The 12,865-nt window shown below is 45.1% G+C and overlaps 1 protein-coding gene across 1 annotated transcript in view; it reads right to left on the bottom strand.

Annotated features, from left to right (window-relative positions):
- Window positions 1-12,865, bottom strand: part of LOC121008697 — a 112,163-nt gene that overhangs the window by 38,926 nt on the left and 60,372 nt on the right. The gene's annotated exons all lie outside the window — the stretch shown is intronic.

Below are 12,865 nucleotides of genomic sequence, written 5' to 3'. Positions count from 1 at the left end.
ACCGTTTAAGGGCTTACGCACACAACTTCAAAGGGGCCGCAAAAGATGCCACTCCGTGTGCTGTCCGCATCCGTATGTCCGTTCCGTGGTCCCCGCAAAAAAAAAATAGAACATTTCCTATTCTTGTCTGTGTTACGGACAAGGATAGGACAGTTCTACACAGGGTAGGACGTTCTGCTCCGCAAAATGCGGAATTAACATGGCTGGTATCTGTGTTTTGTGGTTCTGCAACTTGTTGGCCTCAAAAATAGCTATGGCCGTGTGCATAAACCCTTTCGCAAGATAATAGGATGTGCCAATGTTCACCAGCTTACCCCAGAGTGTTCTCTGGGTAAATGCCCGTACTTTAACTAGTGGCTGTGCCTGGTATGGCAGCCTAGTCCCTTTCACAGAATCAGCAACCTCTCTGGTTCATGGGTTGTGTCTAGTATTGCAGCAAAGCAAGTTACACACAGGGTTAATGCAGTGAGAAGAATAATGATGATGATATCCATTCACAAAACCTGCAAAATGAACCCCGGATCCCTGCACCAGATACATTGCACCGCTCCTCATCAGCATCCCAGATTGCATGCCTGTAATGTGTAATGTCAGGGAGGAGCTGATATGGCAGCCGCTGTGGAGAAGCCCCCTGCTGCGTCCCCTTCTAGAATGATCACAGGATGCACCTTCTCGTTTTTTTCTTGCCTCCATGACTTGTCTTACAGATAAAATATAAAACATACCTGAGTGTGAGAACAAAAGGAGAGCGGTGGGTGAGGCAGCCATGGTCTTCGGAGTCAAAAGATGTTTTCACTATTACAATACAGTATGTGGATTGTGTCCCAACAGAGAAGATCTGGAAGCCGACAGCAGATCTGCTTCTCTTCCATGTTTGCCTGCAAAGCCAAATGAGCTGCAGAACTGAAGCTCCTGTCTCCAGACAGCCATGACTTTCTTCTTATAGGATCTTCATCTTTGCTGGACGTAGATATCTCAGGGCTTATTGGTGCAGGTCATGTAATGCATTGTGTTTATCTGGAGTTTTAGAAAACTTCTGACATAGAATCCGTGAGAGCACTTCACAGGGCGGATCGGCTGATGCCAGAGAGCGGCCGCGCTCACCTTTGTATAATGGGCGCAGCAAGTTTATTTATTTATTTATTTTATGCACTTATATAGCGCTCATAGGCGTGCGCAGCCTATTGCACAAACACCGCGCGAGTGTGTGTGTATGTATATATATATGTAGCCCTTATGCCATTAGCCCCTATTATCAGCCCTTATGTCTCATTAGCCCCCATTATGCCTCTCATAAGCCCCCATTATGCCTCTCATAAGCCCCCATTATGCCTCTCATTAGCCCCATTATGCTTCTCATAAGCCCCCATTATGCCTCTCATTAGCCCCCATTATGCCTCTCATAAGCCCCCATTATGCCTCTCATTAGCCCCATTATGCTTCTCATAAGCCCCCATTATGCCTCTCATTAGCCCCCATTATGCCTCTCATTAGCCCCCATTATGCCTCTCATTAGCCCCATTATGCCTCTCATTAGCCCCCATTATGCCTCTCATTAGCCCCCATTATGCCTCTCATTAGCCCCATTATGCCTCTCATTAGCCCCCATTATGCCTCTCATTAGCCCCCATTATGCCTCTCATTAGCCCCCATTATGCCTCTCATTAGCCCCCATTATGTGTCTCATTAGCCCCCATTATGCTTTATAAGCCCCCATTATGCCTCATTAGCCCCCATTATCAGCCCTTATGCCTCATTAGCCCCCATTATGCCTCTCATAAGCCCCCATATGCCTCTCATAAGCCCCCATTATGCCTCTCATAAGCCCCCATTATGCCTCTCATTAGCCCCCATTATGTCTCTCAATAGACCCCATTATGCCTCTCATTAGCCCCCATTATGCTTTATAAGCCCCCATTATGCCTCATAAGCCCCCATTATGCCTCATTAGCCCCCATTATGGTTCTCACTAGCCACCATATGCCTCTCATAAGCCCCCATTATGCCTCTCATTAGCCCCCATATGCCTCTCATACGCCCCCATTATGCCTCTCATAAGCCCCCATTATGCCTCTCATTAGCCCCCATTATGCCTCTCATTAGCCCCCATTATGCCTCTCAATAGACCCCATTATGCCTCTCATTAGCCCCCATTATGCTTTATAAGCCCCCATTATGCCTCATTAGCCCCCATTATGGTTCTCACTAGCCACCATATGCCTCTCATAAGCCCCCATTATGCCTCTCATTAGCCCCCATATGCCTCTCATAAGCCCCCATTATGCCTCTCATAAGCCCCCATTATGCCTCTCATTAGCCCCCATTATGCCTCTCATTAGCCCCCATTATGCCTCTCAATAGACCCCATTATGCCTCTCATTAGCCCCCATTATGCTTTATAAGCCCCCATTATGCCTCATAAGCCCCCATTATGCCTCTATAGCCCCCATTATGGTTCTCACTAGCCACCATATGCCTACTGATACTGCTGTCGGCTGTGCTCTGAACTGGCGAGCACAGCATGACGTCACAAAGCGCCTCACACTGTGCGGTAAGTACAGAGCATTCACCGCTTCCTGGTCCTCCGGTATTAATGAGCGCTTCCAAAATGGAAGCACTTCATTAGTATTCGCCGGCCAGCAGGCTTGATTAGGGTGTGCCCAGACACACCCGCCTTGGACATTAGCATCCCCAACGGGGCTCACAATCTAAGTTCCCTATCAGTATGACTTTGGAAGGAAACCAAAGTACCCAGAGGAAACTCACGCAAACACGGGGAGAACATACAAACTCCATGCAGATGTTGCCCTTGGTTTGATTCAAACTTAGGACCCCAGCGTTGCAAGGCACCAGTGCTAACCACTGAGCCTCCATGCTGCCCAGTTAAAGTTAAAGGGATTCAGTCACTACGTTTTACCCCACAAACCAATGGCTGGATACGAAAAAAGCATAGGTCCCAATATGTACTTTTTATCTACAGTAGGTACTCATTGGCATTCCTCTCAGTCAGCCCACAAAGGGTCCATGCACTGATCCCTGGGGACTCCTCTCCATGACTGGGGGAGGCCAGTGAGTACTGAGATGAGTATTATATATTTGGAATCAGTGGGGGTCAATTACAAAGATTGGTATTTTATGACATCCTTTCTTTCCTCCCTGTCCTGGCAGAGAAAGCACTAACCTTGTCATAAATTAGGTGCACTGCTGGCAGTCTGTGCACCCAGATTAAAGAATACTCTAGCTCCTGACTGGAGTAGTTTTTTTGCTTCTCTTTTACTCCTATTTCCAGGTGTAAAATTTGGTGAAGTCTCGGCCCCTGCCACTCCACTCCAACTCCCGAATAATGAACACAGTGCAAAAACGCCCATGCAACAAAATATACTCGCACGGTCTTGCAACTATTGTTATGCCAAAAACAGCCGTAACAATATTCGTAATTGACCCTCGGTGTCTTTTCACCTACCTAGCCATTACACTGGTTTGGGTGGTTCCACAGTGGCTAACTAAGTGGAGCATGGTGAGCAGGATTTTATGGTCTTCGGTATTAAACGCTGCAGAGAGATCCAGAAGAATCAGTAGAGAATAATCACCATTTCATTAGACACTTTAGTAAGGACAGTAGCTGTAGCGTGGAGAGGGCGAAAGGCAGATTATAAGGGGTCAAGAAGAGAGTTTGCAGAGAGATAGCTTATTAAGCGAGAGTAGACAAGACGTTCAAGGAGTTTACAGATGAAGGGGAGGTTAGAAACAGGTCGGTACTTAGCAGTACAAGTCGGTTCAAGAGATGGTAATTATCTACTACTCTTTCTGTGTGCAGATGGCGAAGACTTAAGTAAAGATATAAAGGATGCCCTCTTAAAGGTGTAGGTAAGAAGGGATCATTAGAAGGGTCTCCGCACTGTCCATGTACGTGATTTGTACAATGTAATCAGATTGCCCTCTAGGCCAGCAGTTTTTTTTTAAAAAGAATGCTGAACACCATGTCTCATAGCCTGTCTTGGTTCTGCAAGCCAGCTATTCCCTTGATTATCTTTGTCCCCCTCCTCTGCACATGAAAAACAGGAAAGAAAATCTTTGTTGGGTTAAATTGAAAAAAGAAACAATTCCACCAAGGTTTTGGGGGTTTTGACATCACTGTAAAATTGGGGGTGAGTCAGCACATCAAGTGCGCAGGTGCGCATTGCCATGGCTGATAGCACATGGGCAAAAATATATACAATGCAACAGCACTCTGCAAACCAAATAAAGTACAATAATGGCCAAATAATAGAAAGTATTCTGGTGCAAATGCTACGCTAATAATGCTTGGCAAATCATTTTGTACAAAATTATTTGGGCCCGTCTGCCAAACGTCAAGGCGATCTCAACGGAAACCTAACACTAAATACCACAGGGACGGATGTCTCAGTTTGGTCTGATTTGGCGTTGCGAGCCTTTTCTGTGGTTAAGTGCTTAGCTTCTGCCCCTATATTGGTGCAGCTGGATGTATCACAACCTTTCATTGTGGAAGTTGACGCGTCCAAGGTGGGTGTAGGATCAGTCTTATCGCAGGGACTGTCACCTGGTAAATGGCACCCATGTGCATTTTTCTCTAAAAAATTATCTGCCGCATCCTTTGCTTCATTCCGTGGCCCGGCAAAAGTGATAAAGCATGTCCTATTTTTGTCCGTTTTGAGGACAAGAATAGGCATTTCTGTAATGGGCCGCCCATTCCGGTCGTGTGAATGAGGCCTAACTCCTGTTATATACATTATAAGGCTATATGCACACGGCCGTGTGCACTCCGCATCACGGATGGGGACCTAATGGGTCCGCAATTCCGGAGATGCGGAACGGATGCATGGAACAAAACACCGGAAGCACTACTTTTTTGCGGTGCTGACAGACCACGGACCCATTCAAGTTGAATAGGTCCAGGCCGCTGCACGGATGTTGCTGAACGGGCGCACGACGGCCGTGTACATAATGAGGATAGATCTTTATTGATGTTGTCAGGGCTGGCACAGTGTTTTTTTATTTATTTATTTTACTTGTGTGTGTGTGCACGCCAAATCTAGCCGGCGCATGCGCAGTGAGAAAATTATGCCCAGCTGACTGCGGGAGCCCTTGACAGGATTGTGCCGTCACAAGGGACGCACTGCGCAGGTGCCAGACTTGCGCGATCCCAAGGAATAAAAAAATATGTAAATCACAGTCAAGAGGGACGGGTAAGAGGCAGGCTTTGCTTGATTTGAAGCAAGGAGGCCGCTGCCCCCTTGACTTCAAGCTCACAGGAAACAGATTAATTGAATTATCGAATTTCTGGCTCACACACATGATCAATAACAGACTGGGGGCTGCTATAAGGTAATGCTGGCAGTTTTATATAACTTTTGGAGGTAACGGGTTCCCTTTTAAGAATCAATATTCCTTACCGTTGATTCCAGACTTGTTCGATCAGATGCTTGGGGCTTGTTGGTTTTCTAGGCTGGATTTAAGAGGAGCTTACAACTTGATTCGTATTAAGGAAGGAGAGGAGTGTTAGACAGCCTTTAGCACTCCTGAGGGTCACTTCGAATATTTAGTCACACCGTTTGGTCTCTGTAATGCGCTGGCGGTACCGTATTTCAAAATTTCGTTAATGCCCTTTTCAGGCAATTTATTGGCAAACTTATGATTGCATACCTGGATGATATCCTGATCTTCTCACCTAGTTGGGAATCCCATGTCATCCATATCAGACAAGTGCTGGAACTCCTTAGGGAGAATCAATTATTTGCTAAGAAAGAAAAATGTATTTTTGGGGTACAGGAAATCTTGTTTTTGGGTTATAAAAAAACCTTTTATTGTCGAGGTAGATGCATCGGAGGACGGAATAGGGGCAGTTCTCTCTCAGGGGTCATCTAAACTTACAAACCTAAGGCCATGTGCGTTTTTTCTCTCGGAAGCTCTCCCCTACCGAGAGAAATTACGACATCAGGAATCGAGAGCTGCTCGCTATTAAATGGGCTTTTGAGCAGTGGCGAAATTTTTTGGAGGGGGCTCTCCATTGCATCACTGTTCTTATGGATCCTAAAAATCGATTGTTCTTGGAATCCGCTAAACGTTTAAATCCTAGACAAGCAAGATGGGCGCCGTTCTTTTGTACGTGTTTTTTTATTTTTCTATTCCTTTCAGGCCAGGAAGTAAAAATTTAAAAGCTGACGCCCTGTCCCGAAGTTTTTATGCCTTTCAACCTCCAGACACTCCTTTCAGAACCATTTTTTGCCAGCTGGTATCATTGTGGCCTCAATATCCTCCGATCTTACCACTGAAATTGAGGCGGCACAAGATCTAGCTCCTGTACAGTCCTCCAATGATAAGTTGTTTGTTCCAGGTCACTTACGCCTCCGGCTTTTGGGTGAGTGCCATAATTCAGTATTGTGTGGACATCCCGGTGTTAATGCCACCATGGAACTCATTTCCAAGTCCTACTGGTGGCCCAAGTTATCGAGGGATGTCAACTTGTATGTGTCTTCATGTGTGGTGTGTGCTAGAGCCAAAACTCCCAAAACTCGCCCGGCTGGTGAATTGCGACCATTACCTATTCCTAGTAGACCATGGTCACATATTTCCATGGATTTTATTACTGACTTGCCTCCCGCTGAGGGTAAGTCAGTGGTATGGGTAGTGGTCGATAGATTTAGTAAGATGGTGCATTTCGACCCATTGGCTAAGCTCCCTAATGCTAAGACTCTGGCTTCCCTATTTGTGGATCATGTGGTACGTCTGCATGGGATTCCAGAAAATGTTGTCTCTGATAGAGGCGTTCAGTTTGTTTCTAGGTTTTGGAGAGCCTTTTGTCATAAATGTGATATTGCTTTATCTTTTTCTTTTGCTTCTCACTGAAACTAATGGTCAAACTGAACAGTTGAATCAGTCGTTGGAATAGTTTTTGAGATGTTATATTGCTGACAACCAACAGTTGTGGGTGCAGCATCTACCCTTGGCTGAGTTTGCTATTAATAACCGGGTGAACTCATCCACTGGAGTGTTGCCCTTATTCTGAAATCTTGGCTTCCATCCACGATTTAATTTACTGTCGCCGTCCTCTTCACAAGTTCCGGAAGCAGATAAATTGGTTAGAGAACTGTGCACAGTCTGGGCCCAGGTTCAGTCGAACCTGAATTAAGTTTATTAAACTTATATCTTTTAAACTAAAACTACCTGACTCCTTTCGCATCCACAATGTGTTTCACAAGTCTTTACTAAAGAAGTATGTGTCACCTGTCGTTCCTTCACATGAGCCCCCGCCTCCAGTGGAGGTTGCCAGACAAATTGAATTCGAGGTCTTAAGGATTATTGATATTAGAAAGGTCCGGAATTCCTTCCAATATTTGGTGCATTGGAAGGGTTTCGGGCCAGAAGAGAGGTCTTGGGTGCCAATGAGTAAGTTACATGCTGCCAGACTGGTGAAAAGGTTTCAGCGGGCGCATGCGGAGAAACCCAACCCTATAACTTTGGGTCCGGTGGCCTCTCGTAGAAGGGGGGGTACTGTAACGAGGTGCTGGTGACGCACGCTTCCTTAGCAGCACCGCCGGCACCCTGCGCAAGGAGAGGGACAGGGACGTAGCCTGCGTCCTCGTCTCCATGACAGCAGGCGAGCTGCAGGAGAACCGAGCGCCGATAATGATAATCAGTGGTGCTTGGCTGAGTTGGGATGCTGTGAGTCATGTGACGCTGGCCACGTCATGTGACTCACGAGCCAGGACTATTTAAACAGGCAGCCTGCTGGCCACAGGTTGCCTGTGAATAAGGTATTTTCATTTACCAAGTTCTCTGTATTGGTTTGCATTGTACCTTGACCTCTGCTCTGTTTTCTTGACCCTGCTTCTGCTGTTTCCTCTGTATTGACGTGACCTTGGCTTGTGTTTGTGATTTGGTTATTCCTTTGTATTGACTTGACCTCCTAGTACTGACCTCGGGTTGTTTTGACCTTGCTTTCTCTTTTATATGTATCTTTCGTCCTGTATTTTGACCGCTGCTTATATTTACATTGTTTGTGTATTTAGCCCCCAGTGCCTGCATGTCACTTTGTTTATTATTTTCTCCAGTTTCGTTGTTCCTTTTAGGGCCCAGCACGTACTCAGTTTAGGGAACGTTGTCCAGTTGTACACCATTGCCTAGGGAGGACTGTGCAAGTAGGCAGGGACAGAGGTGTGGGTTGAGCTCAGGGCTGTGCATGCTCTCCCCTACCGTGACAGTTGTAAGTTTGAATCCTGGCAGAAACTTTTCTGAAATACAGGTTAAATTAGATTTAAGTACACTGGGGTGTCCCCAAGCACTGACTCCTATATATGGAGTCAAGGCAGGGACTCCTAAGCCGCGGACTCACACTGAGGGATTCCCTCACTGTACAGCGATCTTCTGCATAGAAATAATGGCTTAATTAGATTTAAATGCACCGACTCGAGCACACGCAGTGTTTAGCCGAAGTCCGCGATGTGCCGAGCATAGCGATGCTCAAGCCGAACTGGTGTTCGGCCGAGCATGCTCGCTCAACACTAGTGTTGAGGAGTGTGTCGCCCTGTAGTATCTGTGCACGCGCTAAGGTGGATCTCTACTATCGTTACCCACACCGTCCAGACCATGGACTCACTTGTCTATGGATTTTATTACTGATCTGCCTAATTCGTCTGGAAAGACAGTTATTCTGGTGGTGGTTGATCGTTTTAGTAAAATGGTGCACTTTATAGCATTGCCTGGTCTACCTAATGCTAAAACACTTATGCAAGTGTTTGTTGACAACATTGTGAAACTTCATGGCATTCCCTCTGACGTGGTCTTGGATCGTGGGACTCAGTTTGTGTCCAGATTCTGGAAGGCGTTCTGTACTCGGCTAGGGGTACAACCGTCTTTTTCTTCTGTTTTTCATCCTCAGATGAATGGACAGACGGAGCGCACTAATCAGAGTCTGGAGACTTGCTTAAGATGTTTTGTCTCTGAGAACCAGGAGGAATGGTCCTCATTTTTGCCTTATGGCAGAGTTTGCCATAAACAATCGTAGACAGGAGTCCACTGGTAAGTCTCCATTTTTTGGGGCATGTGGGTTTCACCCGCAATTTGGCACATTCTCTGGTTTGGATACTTCCGGTATCCCTGAAGAGGAATGTCTTTCATCATCATTGTCTTCTATATGGCAGAAAATTCAAAATAACTTGCTGTATATGGGCAACAAGTATAAACGTGTGGCTGACAGGAAACATATGAATGGTCCAGACCTAAGTGTGGGTGATTCTGTGTGGCTGTCCACAAGAAATATTAAGTTGAAGGTTCCTTCTTGGAAGTTTGGTTCAAGGTTTATTGGTCCATATAAGATCACTGCCATTATTTAATCCTGTAGCTTTTCGTCTTTAACTTCCTCAGGCTCTGAAAATTCATAATGTGTTTCACAAATCTTTGTTGAAGAGATATGTTGAACCTTTGGAGTCGTCCTCCTTGCCACCCGCTCCTGTCATGGTGGACGGCAGTTTGGAATTCTAAATCGCCAAGATTATTGACTCCATAGATCTCTTCAGTATCTTGTTCATTGGAAGGGTTATGGACCAGAGGAGAGGAGGTGGGTACCGGCATCTGACGTGAATGCCAATCGTTTGGTGAAAGCCTTTCACAGGTCTCATCTGGATAAGGTTGGTCCTGGGTGCCCGGAGGTCCCCTGTATAAGGGAAAGGGGGGCGGGGTGTGTACTGTCACAGACGTTCCTGCGACAGGTGGCAGGAGATTAGTGAGACTGGCAACACGTGGTTTGATCTGACGTGTTTCTGGTGCTTGCCAATCCTTTTTTCCCCAGGTGTGGCTATTTGGGTCATTTAACCTTCTCTATTTATTGTGGTTTCTCCCACTATTGCTATGCGGTTTACAGCTGCAGTTGGAATTGTGGATAGCTGGGGTGTGGCTCTCGGCTGAGTTCCTGGTGCTGCCATAGCCACTTGAAGTTAAGTGTTTTCTTTCCCTTTTGTATTTTATTTAGGTTATTTTGTGTGTTGTATTTCCCTGTCATTTGTATTAAGGCCTGAGGGGAGACTCCTGTTCCTCCTTCCTTTTGGAGGAACAGGTTGTCTCAGTCCTGACATTAGTACTAGGGTCCTATAGGGTAAGTTAGGACACTAGGTTTTCCTGTGTATGAACTCGCCTACCTCTGGGGTCTGTTCATACTGGTAGTTAGTCAGGACTTTGATTAGGGTTTTATTAGGAGGTGTCCATCTCTCCCTAGTTTCCAGCCCTTATTCCCTCACCCCTTTCCCTCCTATATTCAGTGTGGTGTTACCCTCCCACACTCAAATGTGACACCACAATGCTTTAGCAATTTTGAGCAAGTAATGCTTTAATGGCTGTAAGGCTGGGTTCAAACGGGCGAGATTTCCGCGCGGGTGAAATGCGTGAGGTGAACGCATTGCACCCACACTGAATCCGGACCCATTCACTTCTATGGGGCTGTGCACATGAGCGGTGATTTTCACGCATCACTTGTACGTTGCGTGAAAATCGCAGCATGCTCCATATATTGTGCGTTTATCACGCAACGCAGGCCCCATAGAAGTGAATGGGGCTGCGTGAAAATCGCATCCGCAAGCAATTGCAGATGCGGTGCGATTTTCACGCATGGTTGCTAAGATGACAGTCTATTCACTGTATATTTTTCCTTATAACATGGTTATAAGGGAAAATAATAGCATTCTTTAATACAGAATGCTTAGTAGAAGGTCAATTGAGGGTTAAAAAATATTAAAAAAATTAACTCACCTCCTCCTCTTGATCACTTAGTTGCCGATCTCTTCTTACTTCTTTAATCATGAGCTGCCGGATAAAGGACCTGTGGTGACGTCACATCACATGGTCCAATCACATGGTCCATCACCGTGCCTATCCCATGCATGCTTAAACTCCTTCACTGTATTTGCAGCTACCACTTCTGCAGGAAGGCTATTCCATGCATCCACTACTCTCTCAGTAAAGTAATACTTCCTGATATTACTTTTAAACCTTTGCCCCTCTAATTTAAAACTATGTCCTCTTGTAGCAGTTTTTCTTCTTTTGAATATTCTCTCCTCTTTGACCTTGTTGATTCCCTTTATGTATTTAGCAGTTTCTATCATATCCCCTCTGTCTCGTCTTTCTTCCAAGCTCTACATGTTAAGGTCCTTTCATCTTTCCTGGTGAGTTTTATCCTGCAATCCATGTACCAGTTTAGATGTCATGTAGGGTCTGTGGGGACATCCACACTTTGTATTTTACCCTGCAGTTTTCTGCTGTAACTGGGGTGTAGATAGAAGCCCCTGTTCCAGGGGATAACAGCAAGAGAGTAGTGACGAGCGACAGGGGCAATATCCGAATTCGCAATATTTTGCGAACATTTTGTAGAATATTCGTCATATATTTGAGAATTCACGATTATTTCCTTTTTTAGCGAAAATCAGCAATGTAATATTTGCATAATGCGTGCGAAATAACGGCGTGGGTCACTTATACTACATTTTTCAAGCTGGTATAAGTTTCCTGAGACTGGAGAAAATGGTTGGCACGGCAGAACATTACAATAGCTTTATATGCAGATAGAGTCAAGTGCTCCAATATATTTGGCATAACGACATATTTTTTTGCAATACGTCCAACTTGTGACATCACAGCACTATGTCTGTAGTATGTATGGACAGCTAAACTATAGATCAATCTAACCTACACTGACTGACTATCTCCCCCTAACTATCTGAAAAAATTAAAATAAAAAAATATACAGTACAGACCAAAAGTTTGGACACACCTTCTCATTCAAAGAGTTTTCTTTATTTTCATGACTATGAAGGCATCAAAACTATTAATTAACACATGTGGAATTATATACATAACAAACAAGTGTGAAACAACTGAAAATATGTCATATTCTAGGTTCTTCAAAGTAGCCACCTTTTGCTTAGATTACTGCTTTGCACACTCTTGGCATTCTCTTGATGAGCTTCAAGAGGTAGTCCCCTGAAATGTTTTTCACTTCACAGGTGTGCCCTGTCAGGTTTAATAAGTGGGATTTCTTGCCTTATAAATGGGGTTGGGACCATCAGTGGCGTTGAGGAGAAGTCAGGTGGATACACAGCTGATAGTCCTACTGAATAGACTGTTAGAATTTGTATTATGGCAAGAAAAAAGCAGCTAAGTAAAGAAAAACGAGTGGCCATCATTACTTTAAGAAATGAAGGTCAGTCAGTCAGCCGAAAAATTGGGAAAACTTTGAAAGTAAGGGCTATTTGACCATGGAGGAGAGTGATGGGGTGCTGCGCCAGATGACCTGGCCTCCACAGTCACCGGACCTGAACCCAATCGAGATGGTTTGGGGTGAGCTGGACCGCAGAGTGAAGGCAAAAGGGCCAACCAGTGCTAAGCATCTCTGGGAACTCCTTCAAGACTGTTGGAAGACCATTTCAGGGGACTACCTCTTGAAGCTCATCAAGAGAATGCCAAGAGTGTGCAAAGCAGTAATCAAAGCAAAAGGCGGCTACTTTGAAGAACCTAAAATATGACATATTTTCAGTTGTTTCACACTTGTTTGTTATGTGTATAATTCCACATGTGTTAATTCATAGTTTTGATGCCTTCATAGTCATGAAAATAAAGAAAACTCTTTGAATGAGAAGGTGTGTCCAAACTTTTGGTCTGTACTGTATATATATTGTCTAATGTAATAAATGAGCGCAGAGCACAGCAATGTCACTGCTCTCTCTCTCAGAACTGCAATAAACTGTAGAAAATGGCTTCTGGGGAGGTTCTTATATAGTAAGGGGGAGGCAGCTTTCCTATTGGTTGCTAGGGATGTTGCTAAGCTCAGACAAAAACATTGCAGCCTTCTCATTGGCCC

This window comes from Bufo bufo, chromosome 7, assembly GCF_905171765.1.
Source record: "Bufo bufo chromosome 7, aBufBuf1.1, whole genome shotgun sequence".
Classification (NCBI taxonomy): domain Eukaryota; kingdom Metazoa; phylum Chordata; class Amphibia; order Anura; family Bufonidae; genus Bufo; species Bufo bufo.
Note: the sequence above shows the minus strand (reverse complement) of the source record. Positions and strands in the feature narration are given on the sequence as shown.